Source organism: Chelonoidis abingdonii, chromosome 1, assembly GCF_003597395.2.
Source record: "Chelonoidis abingdonii isolate Lonesome George chromosome 1, CheloAbing_2.0, whole genome shotgun sequence".
Classification (NCBI taxonomy): domain Eukaryota; kingdom Metazoa; phylum Chordata; order Testudines; family Testudinidae; genus Chelonoidis; species Chelonoidis abingdonii.
In genome coordinates this window covers 211,578,374-211,594,579 of record NC_133769.1, presented here as the reverse complement: position 1 = coordinate 211,594,579, position 16,206 = coordinate 211,578,374, and positions in this window count along the sequence as shown.

Genomic DNA, 16,206 nt, shown 5'->3' with positions numbered 1-16,206 from the left:
CCGTACATACCAAAGCCCTCCTTATAGCACCACTGCTTGAGCCATCTGTTGATCACCATAATCTTGTCACACCTTTGTTGCCCTTCTCTAGGAACAGGCAAAATCCTACTGGAACAGGCAAAATCCCACTGCTGCTAAACCCAGATTGCATGCTTCCCTACAGAGACTTGAAAGCAGGATCAGGAAACACCTGGAAATTTGAAGTGATAGTCTACAATTTTAACAGTTTTCAGTATACCACAAAAAGGTGCTGCTAGACCAAATTTGGCAAAAAGAAAAAAAAAGATTTTGTAAAAATAAAATTTACAGAAGCTGACACCAATAGAACTCTATTATTTTTTAAAATCAGTTAAATGTTTGAAAAAAGAATTCTTCTTTGAAATGTTTCCAAAACAAAATACCCACAGAAAATGCTAATACATAAGTCATAAAGTTACTCAAACAAAATTAAACTATTCCATTTTCATTGTTCCAACTCAAATGTAAAAAGCAAAGGCAAGCAGTAAAATGAACATTAAAAATGCTTTGAGTATTAATCATTTCAGGTGTTGTTAGCTGCCCAAACTCAAAGATTAATTTATTTCTCAAACTTATGCATTTTCCATAAAATACTACATTCAGAATTTTGAAAATACCAAGCGCATTTTAACTGCGCAAACTTGACTGTACATTGAAATTGCTCCCTATGTATTGAAACTCATTTTGCCAGGGGTGGGAGGTGGGAAGGAAGAGTAGCAGGTGGATTCCCATGGTCATGTGCCTCTCACAACTGACCACCAAATTAATCCTCTCCTGTTTGAGGGAGTCATGAAAATGCCCTGAGAGACATATGCCCTTGTGGGTTAAAGCTCTGCCTCATCTGGAGAATTAGATCTTGCTCAGTCATACCCTTGTGCTACATAAATATTTTTCAAATTTCAAGAATGCTGTGACTGTACAACTCTACTCATGAGCGTCTTGTAAAAACTTGGGAAAGCAAAGTCCTCTTTATGAGTCTGAGCCTGCACCATTAAAGTCAATGGGAGCCTTACCATTGATTCCAGTGGAGAGGCACAGAATCAGGCCCTGTGTAAGGGCTGATATTCCTCAGCATATCTAGATCAATAATCTTGTAAAATGATCTACCCCTAAGTTTATTATACATGAAAGTTTGAAGTAACTGAAATAAATGTACCATTTATTTAGTTATCTATTTCAGGACCATGTGAGTTCTCACTCTTCCCTGCCCTCCACCTCCACTCTTACCCCAATAAATTGTTTACTGTAATTGCTTACTGATTGTGTTGACAAACTGCACTCCTCCCACAACTTCTCCCTTCACAAACACACTTACCTCACCAGCCATTCTCACAACTGCTGCACACTTTTGTGTGTGTGTGAGAGAGAGAGAGATTGGGGGGTGGGGGAGAACTGGACTTGATTATCAAGACAAATCCCAAAAGGGACATCTCCTCCTTGCAGAGCAAGTACCACTCAGATTGATCTCTAGCTAGGTACTTAAGACAATCTGGTCGGATATTCAGTTTATGTCCAGCATTGGTCATCTTATTGCAACACCAAAGCTCTTGGTGATCCTGTGATTACCAACTATGTAGCAGCATTTCTTGGCAAACATGCTTCCAAATGCCCTGGTCCTCCATCCCAACAATACCTAGAAAGCTCCCGAAACTGCACCTCTGCTGATGGAGGTTGTTGCTGGGTTCATTTACGAATATCCTCATTGTGATTTCAACCTGCCACTTAATACGTAACAGGTGACAAAGGGGAGGATCATAAATATCAATCCGCTGCTCTTCAGCCTTCCTCAACACTCCCTTTTTAGTTCTCTTCAACAGGAGTTGTGTGACTATGGTTCTACAGACCCACAGCTTCACAGAAAGCTTGATGTCCCCATGTCCCCAGAGAATGCTGAAAAAGCCTAAAACCTGGCAGCAGCTCTATGTTACTCCTGTGCGCTGGGACAACCAGGCACTAAACACTAACACATTTTGAATCAAACTGACATTTTTCCACCCCAAGGCTAAGTAAAGATTATAAACTGAACTTTAGGCATTTCATACATATTTTTAAGGGGTCTACCGTGTGATATTGAAGCAGCAGTTGAAATCCTACACCCCGGGCTGTGGAGTAGATGTGGACTGTTTCACTGGAGACTGCTCCAGCACAGCACTTAAGCACAGGCTCAACTATAATAGTACTTTAATGCATATTTAAAGTTAAGCTCATTTGTAAGGGCTTTGGAGAATAAGGATAAACTTAGGCTTAAAGTTAAACAAAGGGAGTGACAAAACCCATAACTTTGTAGAAACCACCCTGAGACCAGTGATTATATCATAGGAGTCATGACTGTGAAGAACCCCATGACTCTAACTGCAAACACAGACATGTGGAAAACCTCAACTTACACAGCGCAACTAAACATACATTTATCATAGTGAGCGGCCCAACCCTAGAACTTTATTCATATGACTCAGAGGCTATCTTTCTAGATCAGAGTAATTAAGAGCCACAAATAATTTACAGGGAATTCCAAGTGACCCCCATTAAATGTGTAACAAGCCAAGTGAACAAACTTAAATGACAAGGAAATATTTTCGTTTCTTGTTCTTGAGGTCTTCCAAATGCTGCTTTGTTTTCAGCCATGTAAGCCAGTCCATTTGATATCACTTTGTATAGTATTTTCCACTCACACACACAAAAGTTCAAATAAATTCATTCATCCTTGCTCATAAAAGTAAACCAATATTCTAGTCCCAGTAACTATGTGCATTACTATAATGTGGCAGGGATTTTATGCATACATGTGCATCTCTGTGACTTTATTCCAATGATTCAGGGACACACAGCCAGGTGTTCTCTTCTCTCTTTCTAATGATTGTATAGTATAAAGGTTTTACTGGCACGAGTTTAGGATGGTTGTTTATGCAGGTGAACTCAAACACCTGCCAAAAAAGCTTTATACCACAACTTTTTCTATTCTGTATATACTACATATATTACAGAAAAGGTATTTTAGAAAGTTTTAGAATGTTTTATTGAGACTATTTCTTCCCATTGCCTGTAAAGCCGGGTGCTTTAGTTAACACAGTTCAGATCCAGCAAAGCACTTCAGAGTGTGTTTATCTTTAAGCATGGGAGTTGTCCCACTGATATTAATTGGACTATTCACATACTTAAAATTAAGCACTTGCTTAAGAGTTTTGTTGGATCGGAGCCTATAAATCCTACTGTACAGAGCTCAGGGAAAGTATATAAACAAGGTGACAATGTACTTGACCTACCAAAAAGCCTTTGTCAAAGTTCTTTCCAATTGGCTATCAAGGAAACTAAATAGTCGTGGGTGAGAGAGAAACTTTTGCCATGGATTAGAAACAAAATCCATGGAGAAGGAATAAATGGTCAGTTCATCACGGCAATAATTTAAAAACGGGTGTTCCCCAGTTCTGCATGATTAGCATTGGTGTTATTTAATGTATTTATTACTGGTCTGGAAAAGGGGGTGAGTAGTGAGGTGGAAAAAATTGCAACAGATAAAAAATATGTTAGTTAAGACTGAAGAACCCTTCAAGGAACTTCAGGGAACGTAACAGAGCCACATGAATGGACACCACAGTATCCAGGATTGATAAACACTAGAAAAATAATTTGAATGACTCATCCACCTTATTCCATTCTAAACTATCTAACAATGCAGGGGAAAGACTTGGGTGTCACTGCTCACGGGTCAGTGAAAAAGCTTCTATTCAAGGTGCAGTGGCAATCCAAAAATATCAAGTGAAATGTTAGGCTGCATTAGGCGTAGACTGGGAATTGACAGTGAAAATGTTCTAATGTCATTATGTAAATTAATGATACGCCTTCACCTGGAATACTGTTTTCAGTTCTGGTCACTGCATCCAAAAAAAGGGTAAAGCAGAAATAGAGAGTTCAGAGACAAGTGATAAACAATTAGAGGAATGCAAAAATTTCCCTGTGAGGAGAGATTGAAAAGACAGACTGTTTAATTTAGAAAGGAAATAAGAGGGGATACATTAGAGGTATGTGAAGCAAGGCTGGAAAATGGGTGCACTACACTTTAGGCCACCTGGTCCTTCAAGGACTTTATTACATTTAGTGGAGAATGTGGGCACAACAGCATCCCAGGCCTGACAGTAGGCCAGAGAGAGAAAAAAAACAAACCCACCCATGTACAGATTTTGCGAAACCACTGAAGTGGGAACATAAGAACATAAGAACGGCCGTACCGCGTCAGACCAAAGGTCCATCTAGCCCATTATTTGTGTCCCGACAGTGGCCAATGCCAGGTGCCCCAGAGGGAGTGAACCTAACAGGCAATGATCAAGTTGCCATCCATCTCCATCCTCTGACGAACAGAGGCTAGGCAAATTCACTAATCTGCTAATAGCCATTTATGGATTCCCATGATTTTAAGTTTTTTTAAACACAGTTATCCGCTCCTCTCCGAGTAAGAGTCAAAGTGCTTGTGCTGGTGTGAGAAGAACTTCTTGTATTTGTTTTAAACCTGCTACTATTATTTATTGTGACCTAGTTCTTGTATTATGGGAGTATAATTTCCTTATCTTTTCTCCCATCATCATGATTTATACTTATATATCCCATTAGTCTGCTCTTCAAGTGAGAGAGGCAGCTTTTATCTTTTTTGAGGGACTTCAACAAGATTTAGTTGCTCTTTTTGAATTTCTCGGTAGAATATTTTTGAGGTAAGCGAAATATGATAACAGTATCGAGAGTGGACATACATGGAATTTATATAGGGCATATATGTTCCTCAGTTATTTCTAGCCTTTAATGAAATCCTGCTGCTTTTTGGACCGTTCGCACTGCGGGAATTCAAGACTATCACGATGAGCAGATTTTTTCTGACTCATTGTAGTAAATTGCATCATATGTATGATAGTTGGGTTTTTTTTTTCATGTGATTATTTTTATCAATTAAATTTTCATTCATTTTGTTGCGAATCACTCTTAATTTGTGAAATCTTTTGAAGTTTTCAAATCTAGCATGGTTTATATCTGAGTAGGTTTATGTATATTGCAACTTGCCATCATTTTACCTTTTAGATGTTATGATAATTGAATAGGATTGTTTAGGATGACCAGGGGGAACATAGTTACCTCATGATAATTCCATTAATTTCTACCTTTTGTTCTTGATCTTTAACCAGTTCATCCATGACAGGATTGTTTATCCTGACGCTTAATTACTAAGAGCTTGATGAGGGACTTGCAAGGCTTTGGAAATCTAAGTAACTTGTAGGATCCTTGTAATGTTGTTGACCCTCAAAGATCTAATGAATTAGTAAGACTTTTCCTTTAAGAAATGTTGCTATGCTAGCATTTATATTTTTCTTATGATAGCAATTTTATTCTTAACAAATATTGTTTTGACTATTTGCACGTATGCGTAGACTACCGGTTGTATTGGTGGGATATCATACCTTTATTAATATATGGTTAACATTAGCTACTTCCAGTCATTGGGTTACCGGCCAATTAAAGGCAGGTTTTAACCTAGTTAAAGTTCTGCACTTCACTTTGGTTCTTTAGAATCTGGTGAATGATTGGTCATGACTTGTTAAGGTGATTTATCATTTTGCAACCTCCTTTAGTGCACCTTCAATTGTGATAGGTTCTCAGATTGTATACAAAAGTGGTCAGGTTGCGAATTTAACATCTCAGCCGTGAGAGGAATCCATTATAGTTTCCCGCAATACTTAATCGTCTTTAAAGCCATATTTGTATTGGCTTTAGGGACCTGCTGGTTGTTAGCATGGCTGTCTCTTCTGAGTACTTAACAAGATTTTTTTATATATATGGAGTTTTTGGATAAGCGTTACTTCAACTCTCTTGTTTCTATTCACTCTTGCACTTAAGACGGGAGGATGTTTTGTGCTCATTTTATTTGCCTCAAGAGATTGACTTCTACTTTAAAGGAAGTCTTTTTATCTCTCACTGCTTCTTTTACATGGTTGTTAAGCCACGGTGGCTCTTTTTTAGTTCTTTTACTGTGTTTCTTAATTTGGGGTATACATTGAAGTTGGGCCTCTATTATGGTGTCTTTAAAAAGGGCCCATGCAACTTGCAGGGATTTCACTTTAGTCATTGTACCTTTTAACTTTTGTTTAACTATCCCCCTCATCTTTGTATAGTTCCCTCTTTTGAAATTAAATGCCACAGTGTTGGGCTGTTGAGGTGTTCTTCCCCCCACAGGGAAGTTGAATGCTATTGTATAATGGTCACTATTTCCAAGTGGTCCTGCTATAGTTACCTCTTGGACCAGCTCCTGCGCTCCACTCAGGATTAAACCTCGAGAACCAGCAGCAGCAATAGCAGAGTCAACTGCTCCTTCAGCTAGCTGCCCAGCAGCAGCAGATTAAGGAAACTGTGATGCAGCAGCAGTGGTTCATCCAGCAGATGGTGATGATCCTACAGCCATCTGGGGTAGCAGCAAGTCTAACCAAGGGAGGGGGAAATACCAACCCAATACCACCAATCCAGATAAATCTGACAAAAATAGGCCCTGCAGATGACCCAGAATAGTTCCCTGTCACGCTCAAGACAGTGGCCACAGTGGCCTGATGGGTGGCTCAGTTTTCTTTGGGCCTATTGGCCCCCTACTTGACAGAGCTGACTCAGGTGGTGTACGAGGGCCATGATGTGCTGGTTGCACAGGACTACACGCATGTCAAGGTGATAACCCTAGACGTCCTTACCATCTCCTCTGAAACCTACCAGCAGAGGTTTGCCAGTGAAAAATACGCATGCAGAACATGGCACTGAACTGTTGCCCAGAATGTGAAGGAACATTGTTGATGTTGGCTCCAGTCTAAGGGCTACACAGGGATCCAGGTGGCAGAAAAAGATCATGATGGATCAGTTTACACAAATTCTCCCCACGGGAGGACATGAGGGGATGGTAAGACACCAACCGGAAACCTTGGCAAAGGCTGTTGCTTTGGTGGAGAATTGCCAGATGTCCCTCAAGATTGAGGCAGAAACACCAAAAGTCATCCCTGTACCAACCCAGTCCCTGCATACCCCCAATATCCAAACCAAGACAAGGATATCTAAGGGAACTTGGATGCCCAATCTGAGTGGAGCGGGGGTACAAAGGGCAAGAGAGGAACCCAGAAGCCTGCTCTCAGCTAGCCAAGAGGGATTTGTGGCTGAGTCGCTGCATCCAATGGGGCCATCCCACTTGGTAGAATCAGCAGTGGACAACTGTTTTGCAGATGGACAGCAAGGCTATTTCAGATGGGACTGCCCTTCATGAACTGTAATTACAGTCAGGCCTGGACAACCAATAAAAGGGCTCAGAAGAGGGGCCCAGGGAAAATGTTAGTCCCTTTTTGGGATTATTGCACTTCATGCCCTGAGTGCCAGTAAACAGGACAAAAAAAAAAAGTCCCAAAGTCCCCACAGGACCACTATCCATTGTAGAGGTACTCTTTGAAAGGATAGGCATAAACCAGGTGGGTCCATTACAGACCCAGACAGAGGGATACAAATTTATTCTGATAATCCTGGACTATGTCACCAGATACCCCAAGGCTATTCCCAACTAGTCAGCAACAGTGGCTGTTGTCACTAATGAACTCACAACATGATTTGTCCAGGTGGGGATCCCCAAAGAAATACTAACAGACCAAGGGACAAACTTCACCTCATAACTGATGAAGGAGCTATGTGACCTACTGATGGTGAAGTGCTTAAGGTCATCACTATACCATCCCCACACTGATGAACTGGTTGAATGGTTTAACAAAATATTAAAAAGCATATTGAGGAAGTTTGTGACCTCTGATCTTCGACACTGGGGCCATATGCTCTCCCCTCTCCCATTCACAAACTGTGAGGTGCTTCAGCCATCCACAGGTTTCTCTTCATTCAAATTATTATATGGGAGGCAGCCAAGGGGAATCCTGAACCTTCTCTGTGAGACATGAGAAGAACAAGACTTCAGAATAACCACTGGCGTGTGGTACATTATACAGCAGAGAGAAAAACGGAAGATTCTAGGGGAGTTTATGAGGGAAAATCCACAAAAGGTACAATGCAACCAGGAGAAGACCTATAACAAAGGGGCCCAACTATGCACATTACAGCCCAGAGATCAAGTGTTACTTCTGCTGCCAACATTGGAATCCTAGCTACTGGCCCACTGGCAATGCCCCTTTGAGGTAGTGAAATGGGTTGGGGAGGTCAGTTATGAGATCTGGCAACTTTGTAAAAGGAAGTTAACCCAGGTGCATCACATCAACCTGTTGAAGGCCTGGAAGGAACAAGAAGGCCTCCTCATCATCCTCTTACACTCAATCCTGAACTTGGCCCTCAGGCCCCTGCACCTCAAGACCTTTCTTCAGTGCCAAGAGCAACAGGTACACCAGCTGGTTGAATCATTCCCTGGAGGGTTTTTGGTGGTACCCAGGCAGACACATCTGATGTTCCATCATATCAGGACATTGAAGTCAGGTGGAAGGTATGTGAGACCCTATGGCCGCTCCCCAGGAGGATCTGGGAGACAATTCCACAGGAGCTCCAGGCCATGTTAGAAGTAGGAGTTTTTGAACAATTGCACAGTGAGTGGAGAAACCCCATTGTGCTTGTGCCCATCATAACAGGTTAACAGGATTCTGTAGTGATTTCCATAAAGTGAATGCAGTTTCAAAATTTGATGTGTACTCCATGCTAAGAGTTGATGAACTGTTGGGAAGACTGGGAGCTGCTAAATATACATTCACTCTTGACTTAAAAGGATATTGGCAGATCCCCTTGACACCTGAGTTTGAAGAAAAAAATGCCTTCTTCACTCAGTTTGGACTATATCTCTTTAAAATCGTGCCTTTCAGGCTCTATGGGGTTGCTGTCACCTTTCAGTAGTTGGACAAAATGCTATGACTGCACAAGTCATATACAGCTTCCTACATTGATGATATCATCATCTACACTGAGGGTTGGGGCAAGCATATGAAACATATTACTGCAATATTACAAGCTCTTAAGGAGGCAAGGTTGATGGCCAACCCCAACCAAGCGTTGACTGGCCACCCAGGAAGTCACCTACCTAGAGCATACAGTGTGTGTGTGGGGAGGGGGGGGCACTTGTGATGCCTGGTGGACAAAGTCTAATCCCTACCTTGCTGCCCCAGCCCCTAAACAAAGAAGCAAGTTTGCCATTTCTTGGAATGGAATCCAAACTTTTCATTGGATGGAGGGAACATGAATCAGCCTCCAGCACCATGACCCAAGGTCTGTAGCCCCGCCCCTCCAGACCTGCAGAGCATGCTCCAACTGGAGAGCAAACTTTAAAAGGGAGCAATTCAGCTGAGAAGCGGGAGGATGACAGACCTACCCTGAGGGATCCGGAACAAGGATGCCAAAGAAGCCTGCCTGTAAGGAAGAAGACTGCCTGTGAGTGTGTCTAGGGCTGAAGTGCCGGTTGTCTTTTTTTTTGTTTTTGTTATCTCATATTGGACTTGGAGCAATGCAGGGAGACTAATGGTAGGAAGTGACCCAGGAAGGCAACTCTGAGGGCACTCCTGGATTCTGGACACTGTTGGATCTCATAGAGCCCTGGGTTGGAGCTTGGTGCTCTACCCACTAGGCTACTTGGCCTTCTTAAGATTCTATTCCAGGGACATTCAATGAAACAAAAGGCATAAAATTTAAAAATGATGAAAGAAACTTTTTCATGCTGCACATATCATCCTGTGGAACTCATTGTCACAGGATGTCAACAAAGCCAAGAGCTTAGCAGGATTCAAAAATGGACAGGGCATTTCTATGGAAAATTAGAACATTCAAAGCTGCATTAGACAGGATCAAACTGCTTTTGAAAGGATATAAACCCAAACACAAAAGGGCATAAGCTAACATTCCTAGGAGCAGATTCTTCCTCATCAATATTTCTTGCACCCTCCTCTGAAGCATCTGGAATTGGTCACTGCTAGAGACAATATACCAGATTAAATGTTCCTGGGCTGACAATATGGCAATTCCTACATGAAACCTGGAAAATACCATATTTACTCATTCATAAGCCAAATTTTTTAGTAAAAAAGGGCAGAATCAGAGAAGGGGGTCGGCTTATGAACGGGTATAGAGAGGGAGAGGTGGGACACAGCCCTTCGCCCCCCCCAAAAGAGAGGGCAAAGAGTGGCAGCACAGCCAGCAGAGCCAGAAGGGATGAGGCAGGGCCAGAGTCTCTCCACTTCTGGCCATGTTGCTCCCCGTCCAGTCTCCGAAGCAGCTGCAGGTCCGGGGCTGGCAGCCTGCAGCCGCGCTGCCCGGTCCGCTGGGGCAGCTGAGACTAGGCCAGAGATATCCTCCCCTGGCCCACCCCAGGTAAGGTGGGAAGGGATGGGATGGGAAGAGTATGGGGGTCCCAGGCTAGGGATGAGGAAGGGAGAGGTTACAAGGGGAGGGGTCACGTGGGGGAGCTCCCAGGTTAGGGGTGGGGTCATGTGTGGGTTGCTCACAGGGGTTACTCCCCTGACCCCCAGCTTCTTCCCTGCCCAAAATTTACCCACCCATTGCTGTCTCAGCCCATCAGGGTAAGCCGCTGGCAGGCTGGGACATTTTGTTTACTTAGGTTTATCTCTGTGCCTGTGGACACTCAAGGTAAACAAACTCTATTGGCGCACCAGCAGTTTATACTGATGGGCTGGGAGCCAAATTCTGCTGACCCTTGAATTATAGGGTCGGCTTATGAATGAGTCATAAAAATTTGCCATTTTTACTTATCCATCTTGCGGGGGTCGGCTTATAAACAAACTGGCTTATAATTGAGTATAAATGGTAATCTAAAAATTTCAGAATTGAAAAATCAGATCTCTGTCCCTGTTGAGGTTAGAAGAGACTGAGGAGATGCTTCACAGCATCCCAATGGCATTAAGTTCCTATCCCAGCAGAGCCATGAGTTACTGGACTTTAAATTCTGACACGTTCATGTACTAAAAACCTGTCACTGCTGCAAGACTGAATCTTGCCCATGCTTTGCTTCAGACCAGAGTAATTGAGGGGAAATTCCACAATTAGGGAGAATAGGAGGAAACATTTCTCTGGCAGGTTGATTTAAACAAAAATAATATTAGGAGTTGTCTGTAGCTAGTCAAGTGTTTGGAAAGTTAGAATAAGTCCCAGGAGGGATGGACTGGTGGGCAGAGAGCTGGAGAGACAGTACATGATGAATTAATTTATCATCTGACTCCACAATTTATCACATGGTTATCACCTTCATATAAACGATGTGCACACACATAGAACATTACAGATGTTACTTATATTGACCAACATAAGTCATAAGCAAAGAACCTGTACCCTAGTGACTTTCCAGTCAGATGTGACTCATTTCATAACACATTTCATCAAACTAATTTTTTCCAAAAACAGAAGAAAAAAAGCAGCAAGGCCCCAGGAGATTACCCAAAAGGAGAGAAAGAAAGAGAATAAAAAAGCCTGGTCTTATTGACCTAGTTCCTCCTACATACATTTCCCACAAACTGTCAACCTCCCACAGGAATCCACCCACATTACACAGCACAGCACAATGCTCTCAACAAAGGCATCTCAGCCCATGATGTTTCAGGCAGCCGTTCAAACCGTCTTCAGTGTATCTAGGTTCGCCAGCTCTGTAATTAGGCGTTAAGCTGAAGCAACCCAAGAATTCATGCAGGAAGATCCTTCTTGGATTTAGGGCTGTATGGTCCATACCAGAATGTGAATAAAAAATCTGTTTAACACATAAAATGGTATATTCTCTCTCTTTTTCAGTAAAGCACTTAAGCATACGTTTAAATCCATCCCTATTCAGGACAGCACTTTAAGTTCCATGGGACTTCAGTACATGTTTAACTGCTGTCCTGAATAGGGAGTCTTTTTTGAATGGAGGCCTAAATCAGCTAAGCTTCAATTAATATACGATCTACTCTGTTTGGTTTTACCTTTCATCATCAGGCTTTAGATCTGAGCTGGTGAAATTATATTTATAGGTTATCTCCATAACCAAAGTTGAGTGTAGGTAACTTAGTAAATAACATTCACCCCACATATATTATTTTCTTTGGTACATACTGGAATGTAACAGGATTGCAGGCCTCTTAGGCATGTGCTTAACTTTATGCACATGGGTACTGCCGTGATCCAATAACTGAATGTTCTCTGAGATATTTTATTTTAGTCTGCAACATACGAATATAGAAGGAAAGAAAGAGCAAATCATTTTATGCGATCTGAAGGATTTTGATGGAGGAAAGGAAAATGCAAGGAGGTGAGGGAAGGTTTAAGTAGGACTAGGTGAAATAAACAGCTGATTTTAGGGAAGACTTCCTAATAGGATTACAAGTACTTTTCTAGCTAGTTAATTTGTATTTTCCTATGTGTGTTGAGAGTGAATTGCCTCAGATTTTTCTATAGATTTTCCAAAAGTTTATACAGAATCTGTGGAAAATGTTACCCTGAATTAGGCACTAGCTTCTAAGATTTCTAGTCCTCTGATTTCATCACCTATCCCATGTACCCTATTGATCTAACACACATATGCTGCCACTTTAAACACACACACACACACTGCCTGCAAGAAAAACTGATGTGCTATATTACTTCTTAGTCATACATTTCAAAATCAAACCTAGCTCAGCTCCACTATATGCAAGACAACCCAACTCACCTCTCCAGCCTCCAAAGTATTAGTGGCAGTAATACTCCACAGCACTTTCTTTAGTTACCTCCTTATATGTCTCAAGTACCACACTGCAAAAACATATGACTGAACAGTGTTCCTATCCTGATAGTACCCAAAACAATCCTACAGGACAGCTATGCCACTTATAGTCACCTGTATCCATGAGTACATTATAGGTATCATGACTGGAGTGGAGATACAGAATCATAATTAAGGCTGTTTGTGAGTTAAGTCTAAATTTTGAAGAACAAAATGATCACCTGGAAATGTTAATAACACAGTTTCTTGTCTTTCAAAGATAAAGATAATTACTGCATTCTTTCTACTGGTTATTTTTCTGAAGTAACTGATCAAGTCTTCATTAAAACAGAATTATGGATATAAAGTCCTTTTTTCCCGTAGAACTATGCAGAATGGCACTAAAGAGCAGCCTAGTGCTCAATGGTTTATGCATCTAAAATCAGGGATGCTTGGAACAATGTTTATAGTGGGGGTGCTGATGATGGAAACCATATATTTGGTGTTTGTTATTACTTCTTCAGTCCAGGAGATGAGGCAGCACCCCCAGCACCCCTAGTTCCAGCACCGCTATCTAAAATAGTATATTGTGCAATTTTTCCATTTGATCTTTACTGTGATGACCTTATACAAAACCACAAAGCATCAGGAAATGTACTGCATTTTCTATTCAGTGGTTTTCAAGCAACACTTATTCACTGGTTCCATGCAACACTCCTTGAGACTATTTTCAGGCATATTACTAAATTTCTCATTCCCTGGAAAGGTGGGGGCGAGAGGGGGACAGAGCAGTCTTCTCTCATTTAAGTAACTCTTACATTGTTCAACATTTATACTAGTCACAAGCACATCTCGGTAAGCTTCTCAGTTTTGATTTACTTACTTTCATGCTGATCCATCATGTAAACCCAGCTGGGAGGCTGGAATAGCCATAAAAAATAACAAAAGGCTGATTCCTGGTTTTCTGAGACTTTTGGTCATGGAGTAGGGGAGGTAGAGTGACAATGTGTCATTGACCTGATCAGAGTGGTCCCCATTCCTCTCAACTTTGAAAGCTGCCAGTGTGTGACACAAGACATCAAAATGTGTGACAAATGCATGAAGTGTGGAGCACCTGTTTTGTTGCATGTTGCACCATCAGTAACAGACGGTGGTGACTTTTGTCCTCACTATACAACCACTTTTAAAAATTGCTTTCACACTTTTGAACTGATCAGGCTAGTTTTAAAGATGGGGAAGGTTTGTGGGATCCCTGCCTTGGGACTGTTCTTTGGGGGTGCGGAGGAAAGTATAAAGAAGACGATCCTAGCACTGACTGCTTGTGGGTTGTCATAGTGATTTGGGGAAGGAAAAGTAATCTTTGCCCAGGCTGCCCCTAATTCAGGTAATACAGGCTTCCCATCCCTATGACAGTTAGTGGAAGGATTCCTTAAGGCAGGGCCAGATTCAGGTTATGAGGGGCTTAAGGCTAATGAGAGGGAAGGGCCTCAGTATGAATTATATATTGCAAAAAATATTATGAAGTCATCAAATATTTATCTACATATGTATTTACATATTATTTATTTATGTAAATTTAAAAAGTTTATTCTACTCTCACTACATTCAATTCTTCAAACAGATACTTCTGAGTAAGAGGTAGCACAAGAGATGCTACGCTGTCCTTCTCGTAGGCCTCCTTCGTAGTGGAGTGCTCATCTATTATGAGGATGAACATTGCAACATTCCCCATCCTGCTCACCTCTTTCAACCTTGTGCTTCTGCCCTCAGCTCTCCACATGGCACAGTGCAAAGCCAAGCCCTGCAGGTGTTTCCCCCAAGCTATGGACTCTACACCACATACCCTATCTTACTCTGACTGCAGTCTGGGAGGCAGCCAGCTTTTATAGTATAAAATAAAACCACTCAGGTATAAAATTCACTGAAGTAGAGGAAGTAGTAGTGGGAAATTACATTGGGTGGCATTGTATTTTAGACTGTCTTACTCCGAAAGCTGCCTCCCAGGGTTGCGCTGGCTGAGTACAATGAATTACTGTTTACACAAATATTATTTGTGGGATAATACCTAGTTTGTGTAGTTAATCTCCAGTGATTCGCCACATCAGGCCATTCTGTCACCAAGGTCTTCCACAATTAGAATAATAGAACAGAATCATAGGACTGGAAGGGACCTCAAGAGGTCATCTAGTCTAGTCCTCTGTGCTCACGGCAGGACTAAGTATTATCTATTCTAGAATGTGTGATCAGCAGCTCTGACATGAGGTTTGTTAAGCATGAGTTCTGTGTTCACCCCCTGTGGTTTGAGTTTGTTTGTTTTAAGTTTTCTACAAGAAAAAGATAAGAGCTAGAAGTGACACAGATCTTTAGATGGTTGCCTGGTCATAATATTTTGCACTTCTGTACTATGTTAGCTCTTCAAAATCACTGTACAAACATTAAACAAACTTAATCTAAAGCCTTTCAGCTTTTGAATGACTAGGAGTTGACAAAACAGAGATATTCCCTGTTGTGTTCTCTGCCCCCCTGAACAAAAAGACTTCATTGAAAATCAGCATCTTAAAAGAACCTTAAGGATCTTTCAAAAGAACAGTCCAACCAAGGCTGCTGTAGTGACACCCTTGTTACATCAGGTCTGGTGTTTCTTTAAGGCTGGTATAGAATGAAGGGAGAACTTCCTGTTTCATTTGCATGTGTAAATCAAGCAGACTTTGCTTATTTTTTTCCCCTTAAGTGCTCAGAGTTTAGGGGAGGAAAGTGAATGAGCTTCTGCTTATACCAGGTGTGAAAAAGCAGAAGGGACCAAAATTTATTCTTGTGCAAAAATTTGTTCTCCTTGAAGTCAATAAGGTTACACAGGTGTAACTGTCAGCAGGAACTGACCTGTGTTCTCGTTCCCTTCTTGAATCACACACATTCTATGCTTACCCAACATTTTCCACTTGGGAAAGAAGTTAGTTTGAGTTAAGGCAGAAAAATGAGGACTAACTTCAGGTTTATTTCGCTTTAAGTTTTTGGAATGAAACTCAAAAGAAATCAAATGTGAGGTACTTTTATGATGGATTGAACTGCTAGAGAACCAGCAAATGGACAGAACCTCCCTTTACCCAATTCCAACAGTCTTTTCATCATAGCCTGCTAAGAAGTGGATTTAAAATCCTTGAATGAGAGGGGAGGGAGAAACCTACAACTTTATGTGTTGAGCTTCCTCCAGGGCTTTTTCAACCCCTTAAAAGTACAAAGATGCATTGGCTTGTGGAACTAGGCTGAGCATAAGGAAAGAACTTGGTTGCCTGTGCATCCCAGTACAGAAAAATACATCAAAGAAAAAAATTGGATTTCTTTGATTTTTAGTACAGTTCAGTACAGTATTGAACACAGTGCATCATAAATCTGAAGCCCCTCGATGGAAGGTACTGTAAAAGTTAAAGTACTGAGGTCCAGAATGGGAAGTTTTGTTTTTCCTACAAATGTGTGGGAATTCATTC